Source organism: Zea mays, chromosome 8 (assembly GCF_902167145.1).
Source record: "Zea mays cultivar B73 chromosome 8, Zm-B73-REFERENCE-NAM-5.0, whole genome shotgun sequence".
NCBI classification, from domain to species: domain Eukaryota; kingdom Viridiplantae; phylum Streptophyta; class Magnoliopsida; order Poales; family Poaceae; genus Zea; species Zea mays.
Window position 1 is genome coordinate 5,226,194 of NC_050103.1, and position 11,203 is coordinate 5,237,396.

An 11,203-nucleotide genomic window follows, 5' to 3' on the forward strand; every position below is an offset into this window, starting at 1 on the left:
TATATATTCAAGCTAGGGACTCAATGCAATACATCCCACCATCCCATTCCCATGCATTATACACAATCCCTCCTTCATTCATGGTATCACGACTCACGAGTTTAGTTTGAATCCCTTGGCCTCCGACTTCCGCTGCCCCTAGGGAGATCCATCTCCGCTAGAGGCAACACCCTTGAATGATGTGTCGCGGGTCCCACCGATCCTCCACGATCGTTGCCACTATAGGATGCCCGACAGATCAGTTTGATCATGTCGTTCCTCGTCATCGTTGGTCGTCGTCATGCTTTACTAGATCAGAGATCTCACCGCCACGCCTCCACCGACCGATCCGTGTCGTCCCTTCGCCGCCAAGCCACATGGCTCTCCCAGATGGTCGCCTTCGCTGATCTATCAACGTCCCTCTGCGTCGTGGCAACCGCAAGGCATGCCACTCTTCATTAGGCTATGGTGCCGAGACATGCATGGTGGCCCCAGGAAGCAAGCCCCCATGCCATGGTGGTTGCCACTCCACCTGATCTGCATCACCCCTTCGCCCCTAGGTCACACGGCTCTCCCCGACGATCGCTCCTGTCGATCTATCGGCATCCCACCACATCGTCACGACCAAGCCGCGCCTCCTTGAGCCGTGGTGTCGGGACATGGTGGTCGCGGGAAGCACGGTTGTCACACCCAGTTTTGGAAGACAAAACGAATGTGAACTATGTACGTGTCACGATCAGAAACTGAAAGCTCTCTTGTGGATTTTGGTGGTTTGGATGACAATCCAATTAAAAGACTAACAAGTGTGCTAAGTGTTGAACAGGTGCTTAATGCAAAGCTAACAGGGTTCAACACAAGTGAACAAGTGTGATGGTCCAAAGACTAGATTATCTATAGATATTGGACATCACAAGTAAGATGAACATTGCTTAAGTGAGACTCGGTGTGCGTAACTCAGAGACAACCGATCAAGCCAAGGATGGAGGCAAGAAAAGCTTCGAGGTACCGAGTGCACGGGAGAAGGCCAAGGAGACCAGGAACCCAAAGCCAGGGGTGAAGAAGAAGACTTGCAAAGTCAAAGTTGATCGAGTTAAGAAGAGTTATGGTGCATCAAGGATCACTATATAAGGACATGACTTACAACCAATGAGGTAACATCTACAATTATGTGGTGTAAGTCATAAGGCTCAAGATCAAGCTCGAGAAGTGAACAAGGGGGTTGGAGCTCAGATATGTCAATCTAGATCAAGTCAAGTTGACTTGATAGTTTAGAGTCCAACATCAACCTCAAACATGCCAAATTGGGTAAAACAATGAAAAAGGTTAAGTATGTAAGGTTTGAGTGTTCAACCATGTTGCATACACCTCTTACTACAAGTTTGGTGCTTTGGTTTGCTCTCTAACTCTTTCTGTATAGGAAGTGCCATTCTGAGCTCTGCTTGAGGAGAAATAGAAAAGCTAGGAGAAGAACAAGAAAGAGGTAAGTTTCTAGGACTAAGTCAATTGGATTATACTCTAAATGTGTTTGTTTAAGTGTCAGGAAAATCCTCCCAAAAGTTGAAGTCAAACGGAGAAAGAATGGAGGAAAAAGCACTTAGTGTGTTGTTGTCCGGTGCACATGACAGTGAATAGTAACTGTCCGGTGCACAAGACAGTGAATAGTTACTTTGTCCGGTGCACAGGACAGTGAATAGTAACCTGTCTGGTGAACAGAACAGTGAATAGTAACATGTTCGGTGCACCAACGGCTAGCTCTTCCAGAGAAGGAAACTGTCAATTAGATCCATTACTGTTCACTGTCTGGTGGCGCACCGGACAGTCCGGTGCACCCGCAACCAGGGAAGGCTGGGAGCTTCCAAATGAAGCTCCAATGGCTCCTAGGCCCTTTGGGACTATAAAAGGGACCTCTAGGCACCTCCAACAAGTACACAAGAGTAGCCAACAAGTCCATACATCATTTGGATCAATTCTTTCTCTCCCTCTCTTGTGTATCTCTCTAGTTTGTGTAGAGGCGAAGTTATAAGCCTTTAAAGAGAGGGGAAGTGCTGCTGAGAGCTAGAGCAAAATCTTGAGCGTATTGTTACTCTGCCGGAGTGCTGTCGAGAAGATTGTAAGCAGCCACGGCATCGTTGTAACTGATATCAACATAGTGGAAGGCTCTATCTGTCATATTGACAGATCTGAGCAAACGAAGGAAGGAGTTGAAATAGACTCCAAGCCAAGGTGTGGCTAACTCCAATGAGGACTAGGCAAGCATTTTAGGCTTGACCGAACCTGTTGGGGGCCTTCTTCTTCACCGAAGGTCCTCCAAGCAAAAACACCTTCGTCAGGATGATATGCAAGCAGACACAACACGAAGCTATTTACCGAAGCTACAATCTAGGAAGCTTCGGCATGATGACATACCTTAAGACGAAGGGCGACACCGACTTAAAGAGGAAAAGACCGTTTAGTCCATGATAATTTGTGTCATGTTTATAATTAGTTATCAATGACATAAATGTAATTTCGACTGGGCTGCGTCCCATGCCTATAAATAGGTGAACAGTAACCCCGTACTGTTCACGTTGTCTTGCAATCCCTCGCACGTCATTTTCGGATTTTTACCTTCTGTCAAGCCGAAGGTATTAATGTAACTCAATATCATTAATGTTTATTCCTGATCATATAATGTAAACATTGATAATCTATTGGTCTAATACAAATATTCATGTTCTTTCTATGTCTTATATGCTCTTGCTGTTATTCTTACATACTGAGATGCTGAAGGTATGCCCTTCATAACCTTTGTCTGGAGACCATTATATCCTAAGGGAGATAATGCTTCGAAGGACGAAGGTCTTTAATCATTAATTTTTATGTTGCCTTGTTCTTAATCCATAGCATTTGAGAACAAGTCCCCAACATTGGCGCCCACCTCCGGTGAACTCACTTCCACTGTTGAGACGATGGCTTCGTTCAACAACCAAGCTGTAGCACCTTCGGTCATGAAGTTGGTGCTCCCAATCACGGGTGGTTCAAGTTCAGAGCCAGCCAATAAGAAACAGAAGAAGGAAGCGCAGAGAAGAGTACAACATGTTGGGGGTGCAATGACCCTTCATCAGATCCAAGTGGTCCCACATCCCAATCACCTTCTCCCAGGAGGATCTTCAGCTCAAAGACTATCCTCACAATGATGCTATGGTTATATCTTGTGTCATCAAGAGTCTGGTCCACAATGTTCTGGTTGACACAGGCAGTGCAGCAGACATCATATTTGCAAAGGCTTTCAGACAGATGCAAGAACCAGAGGACAAGATTCATGATGCTACACACCCTCTTTGTGGCTTTGGAGGAAGACAGATTGTGGCACTTAGCAAAATCACAATGTCAGTTACCTTCGGTTATGTTCACAACACAAGGTCTGAGCATGTTATCTTTGACATTGTTGACATGGATTACTCATACAATGCAATCATTGGTCGAGGGACGCTTAATGCCTTCGAAGCCATACTTCATCCGGCGTACTTATGCATGAAGATACCTTCGGAACAAGGGCCCATTGTTGTTCATGGAAGTCAAGAAGCTGCCAGAAGGGCTGAAGGGAGTTGGACAGATTCAAAGGCGATCCATAACATAGATGAAGCCGAAGCTTGTCAACAATATAAGCACAAAAGAGAGGAGGCTACTTCGGTAGATCAGCCGAAGCCTATGCTCCTATGTGAAAACATAGCAGATCAAAGGGTACTGCTGGGATCTCAGCTATCTGATGAGCAAGAAAAGACTCTGCTAAGATTTTTGTTTAACAACAAAGATGTCTTCGCTTGGACAACCAATGATCTTTATGGTGTCAACGGAGATGTCATTGAACATTCACTTAATGTGGATCCATCTTTCAGGCCAAGGAAACAAAGACTTCGGAAGATGTCTGAGGATAAAGCTGAAGGTGCTCGGAACGAAGTAAAGAGACTTCTCAGTGCTGGTGTTATCAGAGAAGTAACATATCTAGAATGGCTAGCCAACACTGTTATGGTGAAGAAGGCTAATGGCAAATAGAGAATGTGTATTGATTTCACAGATCTCAACAAAGCATGTCCAAAGGACGAGTTCCCATTACCAAGAATAGACTCCCTTGTAGATGCAGCAGCTTCTTCGGAGCTCATGAGTTTATTGGACTGCTACTCAGGCTATCATCAGATTTGGATGAAAAAGGAAGATGAGCCAAAGACTAGCTTCATAACTCCCAGCGGTACTTATTGCTACCTTCAGATGCCTGAGGGGCTCAAGAATGCTGGAGGAAGCTTCAACAGAATGATAGCCAAGGTCCTTCACTCTCAAATAGGCAGGAATGTGCTGACTTATGTTGATGACATCATAGTAAAAAGCATGAAACAAGAGAATCATATTGCTGACTTGCAAGTGACATTCGCCAATTTCAGGCAAGCTGGTCTTAAATTAAATCCAAAAAGTGTTTTTGGAGTAAAGAAGGGCAAGTTCCTTGGCTGTCTGGTATCAACAAAGGAAATCGAAGCTAACCCAAATAAGATCGAAGCTATCCTTCGGATGGAGCCGCCAAATTCAAAGAAGGGGGCTCAACAATTGGCATGAAGGCTGGCATCGTTAAATAGATTTATATCAAGATCAACAGAAAGGAATCTACCATTCTTCGAAATACTAAAGTCAGCCGAAGTTTTCCAATGGGGTCCGGCTCAGCAAAAGGCTTTCGAAGAGTTAAAGCAATACTTGATAGACTTGACAACTCTAACTCCACCTTCGCCAGGGGCTCCGTTACTCCTGTATATAGCAACCTCTCATTCTGCAGTCAGTGCGGCGCTTGTATAGTAGAAGCAAGATGGTTAAGTCAAAATACAAGCACCAGTATACTTCGTCTCCGAAGTTCTAAGCTTATTAAAGAAAAATTATACAGAATTGGAGAAGGTATCATATGCTGTGTTGATGGCCTCAAGGAAGCTTCGGCATTATTTTCAAGCATATCATATAATTGTCCCTTCATCACAACCTCTAAAGGACATAATGAGGAATAGAGAAGCTACTGGAAGGATCAGAAAATGGGCTGTCGAGCTCAATGAATTCACTATTGATTATGTACATAGATCCTCAATTCAGTCCTAGGCGTTAGCGGATTTCATTCCTGATTGGACGCCAGGGGCTCAGGGAGAAGAAGTAACAAAAGACGCCGAAGCTTGTACAGTCTTCTGTGATGGTTCTTAGGGAACCTTCAGCGCTGGAGCGGCTGCTGTTCTAGTAGCGCCTTCTAAAGTCAGAACATGCTACGCAGCAAGGTTGGACTTCAGTTGTACAAATAATATTGCTGAATACGAAGCTCTTCTGTTAGGGCTTCGGAAGCTAAAGGCAATGGGAATAAGAAGGGCAATCTTTAAAACTGACTCCCAAGTCATTTCTGGTCATATAGAAAAAAGTAGCAAGGCAAGAGATCCGAAGCTTGAAAAATATTTGGATACAGTCCGAAGATTAGAGGCTTCCTTCGAAGGATTTTCTGTAAAAAATATTCCAAGAGGGAAAAATGAGCATGTAGATCTGCTAGCTAAGTCAGCGGCACAGGGGCTCCCTCTACGTTCGGAAGTATTTTTTGAGACAATAAAAGCACCTTCGGTTGAACTTTTGGAGAGAGCAGTGCTTGCAATATCACCTCTACATAGTGAATATTGGAGGACTAAAATCATATATTTCCTCCAAGGTAACTGTCTTTCGGATGATGAGGTTTATAATAAAAGAATTGAAGCAAGGACAAGACCATATGTCATAATAGAAGGAGAGTTATACAAACATGGAGTCTGTTCTCCACTTCTCAAGTGTTTATCCAGAACCGAAGGTATAGAGCTGATGAAGGAAATACATGCAGATTTGTGTGGATCCCACATTGGGTCTAGGCCTTTACTGGGGAAGGTTTTCAGACAAGGATTTTATTGGCTGAAGGCAGCTTCGGATGCAGCAGATATGGTACAAAAGTACGAAAATTGTCAAAAATGTGCAAGAGACCATAAACAACCTTCGTCGCTAACCCAGTTAATACAGCCAACCTGGCCATTGCAAAGATGGGGCTTAGATTTGTTAGGTCCACTCCCACCAGCACAAGGCAACTTGAAGTATGTTGTAGTGGCAGTAGAATATTTTTCTAAGTGGATTGAGGCGAAGCCCTTGGCTACAATAACTTCGGTCACGGTCCAAAAATTCTTCTGACAGAATAATGTTTGTCGTTTCGGTGTGTCGAAGGCAATAACTGTGGACAATGGAACATAATTTAATGCTGAAACATTCAAAGATTTTTGTGATCGAATTGGTACGAAGATTCGTTTTACATCAGTCAGGCATCCAGAATCAAATGAGATGGTAGAAAGAGCAAATGACATTATAATGACAGGAATAATGAAGCTAATCTTCAACCAGCCCAGAGGAAAATGGCAAGATGACTTGATTAAAGTAGTGTGGAGCCACAACATAACTGCGTCAAGGTCAACAGGATTTACACCCTTCAAGCTCTTATTTGGTGACGAAGCAATAACTCCAGAAGAAGCAACGACAGGAAGAACAACAGCTTCGGCTGAAGATGAAGCTGATTATCAAATAACAAAAGATACTATAGAAGGGACCAGACTTCAGGCTATAGAGCACATCAATAAATATCAGGCCGAAACAATAAGGTGGCGTGATAGAAAAGTTCGATTGAAAAACATCAAGCCAGGACATCTGGTGCTTCGGATAGTGGCCAACCCAGATACAGTGGGCAAGTTGCAACTGAAGTGGGAAGGTCCTTTTCTGGTAATATCTTCATCAAGACCCGGTTCTTATAGATTGAATGATATGGACGGCAACGACATACCCAGATCTAGGAATGTGGATGAGCTTCGGCGATATTATGTGTAATTTGATGTAATCTTTTTTTCATTTTTTCTATGGCACCCTTTTCCTTTTGAAAGGGAATTAGGCTTACACCTTTTTCCTAAACTTATTTTGGTGGTTGAATTGCCCAACACAAATAATTGGACTAACTAGTTTGCTCTAGTCTATAAAGTTATACAGGTGCCAAAGGTTCACAAAAGGCCAATAAAAAGACCAAGAAAAGGGTTCAACAAAAAGAGCAAAGGGACAACCGAAGGCACCCTGGTCTGGCGCACCAGACTGTCCGGTGCACCACCGGACATGTCCGATGCACCAGGGTTCTCCACGCGCTGAACTCCTCACCTTCGGGAAAATACAGAGTCGCTCCGCTATAATTCACCGGACATGTCCGGTATACACCGGACAGTGTCCGGTGCTCCAGGAATGAAGCGACTCTGAACTCGCCAGCTTCGGGAATTCGCTCTGCTATAATTCACCGGACATGTCCGGTGTACACCGGACTGTCCGGTGTGACAACGGAGCAACGACTACTTCGGCGCCAACGGTCACCTGCAGGTGCATTAAATGCGCGCCAGAGCGCGCAGAAGTCAGGCACGCGCGAAGAGGCGCACCGGACACTCTACAGTGCATGTCCGGTGCGCCACCGGACATCCAGGCGGGCCCAGCAGTCAGAGCTCCAACGGTCGGAACCCTAACATTCGGGTGACGTGGCTGGCGCACCGGACATGTCCGGTGTGCACCGGACTGTCCGGTGCACCATGCGACAGACAGCCTCCACCCAAACAGCTAGTTTGGTGGTTGGGGCTATAAAATACCCCCAACCACCCCACATTCAAGTCATCCAAGTTTTCCACCTCTCAACCACTTACAAGAGCTAGGCATTCAATACAAGACACACTCAAGTGATCAAATCCTCTCCAATTCCACACAAGGCTTTAGTGATTAGCGAGAGAGATTTGTCATGTTCTTTTGAGCTCTTGCGCTTGGATTGCTTCTTTCTTTCTCACTTGTTCTTGTGATCAAAACTCATTTGTAACCGAGGCAAGAGACACCAATTGTGTGGTGGTCCTTGCGGGGAAGTTTTATTCCCGGTTTTGATTTGAGAAGAGAAGCTCACTCGGTCCGAGGGACCGTTTGAGAGAGGGAAAGAGTTGAAAAAGACCCGGCCTTTGTGGCCTCCTCAACGGGGAGTAGGTTTGAGAGAACCGAACCTCGGTAAAACAAATCCACGTGTCTCACTCTTTGTTTGCCCGCGATTTGTTTTGCGCCCTCTCTCTCGGACTCATTATTATTCCTAACGCTAACCCGGCTTGTAGTTGTGTTTAAATTGTTAAATTTCAGTTTCGCCCTATTCACCCCCCCCTCTAGGCGACTTTCACCTTTTAAGAGGGGAGAAAGGTTTTTAATGGGGCCATAGCTTGTAATTTTTCATTCTTATTTAGCCCTACAAGGGCCAAATCCCCCAAAGATGTAATATGTAAAATCTGAGCCTGCACCATCGAGTGCAAAAAGAAAAACAGGGAGAAGCTCAAAAGACGTCCCCAAGGGGATGCAGAGCATGACGAAGCCGCAAAAAAGTCGTTCCTAAGGGAGCGCAGTGTAAGTTTTCTGCTCAAAAGTCGTTCCTAAGGGAATACAGAGCCAAAAATTTGATGAAGCTGCAAAAGTCGTTCCTAAGGAGCGCATAGTAAGTTTTCTGCTCAAAATTCGTTCCAAAGGGAATGCAGAGCCAAATACCACCGAAATATAAGGTGAAGAAGTTCAAAAGTCATTTTTAAGGGGATGCAGAACTTAAATGCCACCAAAATAGTGAAGAAGCTCAAAAGTCGTTCCTAAGGGGATGCAGAGCTTAAAAGACTCAAAAGTCGTCCCTAAGGAGATGTAGAGTCTGAATGTGGTTTCGTGTGTGTGTTCGGGACATTCATTTACACATTACATTACATCATTCATTGCATTCATACACATTCATGTAGACATTCGTAGGATCATCATCATAACATGAAGCACAAACAGAAATACTCTAGCTTTGACAACAATGCTTCGATGAGCACGAAGAAGCAAGGACATGCTTCGTTGTGTATGAAAAGAAGGGAAGGTGTTTTTTGCCTTCGACTCAAAAGATACAAGTTTCATCCACAGCAAAGCAGTTTATACATGGGTGAAAAGGTAAAAATATATTACATGGTATGAACACAGTATACAAGGTACTGTTTAATTCTCAATTACAATTTCTTTACAAAGATAATACAAATGCTTCTAAGTTCTATACAGGCAGGCCTAAGAAACAGCTTCAGCAGCCTTCGGAATTTGCTTCGGATTATCAATCTTCGGCACCACCATCCTGCAGACAAACAAGCAGTATAAGGTAAAAGGTAATTACAAGAGATGGTAAACAGATATAAATTTCATACCGGCTTAAGCAAGCTTCGGGCCTCGTCACCAGCCAAGTCTCGCCCACCCTTCACCCAAATCTGAGTTATAAATCTATTTCCAATGCTCCGGGCCTCGTTGGGATATCAATTAAATCTTGAGGAGATAAACTGAAAGTTGGTCTATTTACTATTTTCCCGTGCGTGCAACCAGCCTTCATAAATGCTGCAGTTGTGCCGTGAGAAGCTAGCAGGTCACAGAAGTCATCGTACCCGACTATCACTTCATCAAGCGCCTCAACTTCGTCTTCAATATGTTCGAAGGTGCTTGGCATGTCTTCAGCCGAAGGGGTAAACTCTTCAGAGCTAGCTCCAACCGAGCCGAAGACCTTTTTCATTCGTTACACACAGCGGTTGCCAAAGCTTAAACAAATATTTTGAAGCTCTTTCAAAGGTTGTTGTAGCTTTGTATTTTTGTCAGCTTTGGCTTCGTTTTTTGCTTGCATATCTTTTCTCTCTTGTTCGAAGCTCTCTAATTTTTGGAGAAGTTCTTCGCTTAATCTAGCATTTTTGGCTTGAGTTTCTGCAACTGAACCCTCCATTGCCTGAAGCAGGAAATCTTTCTTAAGAGAAGCTTTGTACTCTTTAATTTTCTTTTCCAAACCTTCGATTATGATTTCGTTCTTTTTGTCTTCAAGGTCTTGCTGCATCCTCAGTGATTTGCTTAGCAACATACTCTGTAGAGATAAACCTTCATCAGAAAATTTTGCTTCATCACAAAAATAAAAAGAAAATTTTGCTTCATCTTAAAAAAGGAATTTTACCTTGAAGTTGGAATAAAACAAACTGCCGACGATATGTTGCCGCCGGTAGCCACTAATATCAGCTTCGAGCTTCGGGAAACCAACACTCTTCGATAGAGTGCCGGTTATCTTTGCCCCGGTGAGGTCACGAATGCATCCTAAGGCCCCTTCATCGATCCCACCAAAGATCATGGCTCCTGGCTGGTAGCCACAGGATATACCATACTCCTGTAGCTCCTTCTTTTCGGCCTCGGATAATTCTTGCCTGACCAGGTTCCGAAGGTCGAAGTCTTTTTCCTCCGAAGCAGCATCAGCAATCTTCTTTCCTTTGTCAGACACTGTGGCCATGACCTCTGCAGTCATAGCTACCTCTTTCGCAGCCATATCCAAAAGCAGTTTATCAATTCCAGAAAGTGTACTTTCAAGGTTGGCGGCTTGGGCAGTAGCTGCAGCTTTAGCAGAGGTATTTGCTTCGGCAGTGGCCTCAGCGCTTGCAATAGGTGTTATCTTAGATACCGAGGCCAACCGTGGCGTCCGTTCAATGGCTTGCATTACGATAATGATTCTTCGCTTTTTCTGCCCATCCACCTTCTTTACAGCTGAAGGCTCGTCCTTCTTCTGTAAAAGCATCATCAGTTCCGGTCCCAGAGGACTTAGCAGCTTGATAGGTAGAGATTCAGTCATTACCTTTAAAATTTCTGCCACTTCGGCAGCAGGAGGCGTCGAGGGAGTTTCCTCTGCTGCCTCAGTCATCTTCGGCTTTGGGCTCTCAGCTTTCCTCTTCTTCGAAGCAACATGTTTCGGCTCAGGAGTGGATTTTATTTTCTTTGAAGCTTTTTCGTCCTCCTTTACCATTCTAGCAGCTTGCCTGCTCAGAATACCGATGATTCTTTTTCTCTTAACACCTTCGGCACCTTTGTCAAGTCGTTCATAATCAGGGTATTCAAATTTTAGGGCATCCATCAACCGGTTCAACCTTCGCTTGGGTCGGGTGCCGAAGGCTGCTTTCATCAATTGATCTTCTTTCCTCGTACAATTTCCTAGTATTTCATTACACATAGTTTTGATCATCTCTAGCCATTCTTGGCATGGCTCTTTAAACTGTTTTCAAATTTGAAACGTCAGGCTAATCGAACAAGGTCATGCTTCTTCTTCGTTTCCTTCATCTTCGGCATTCCCCAGCCACTTGAT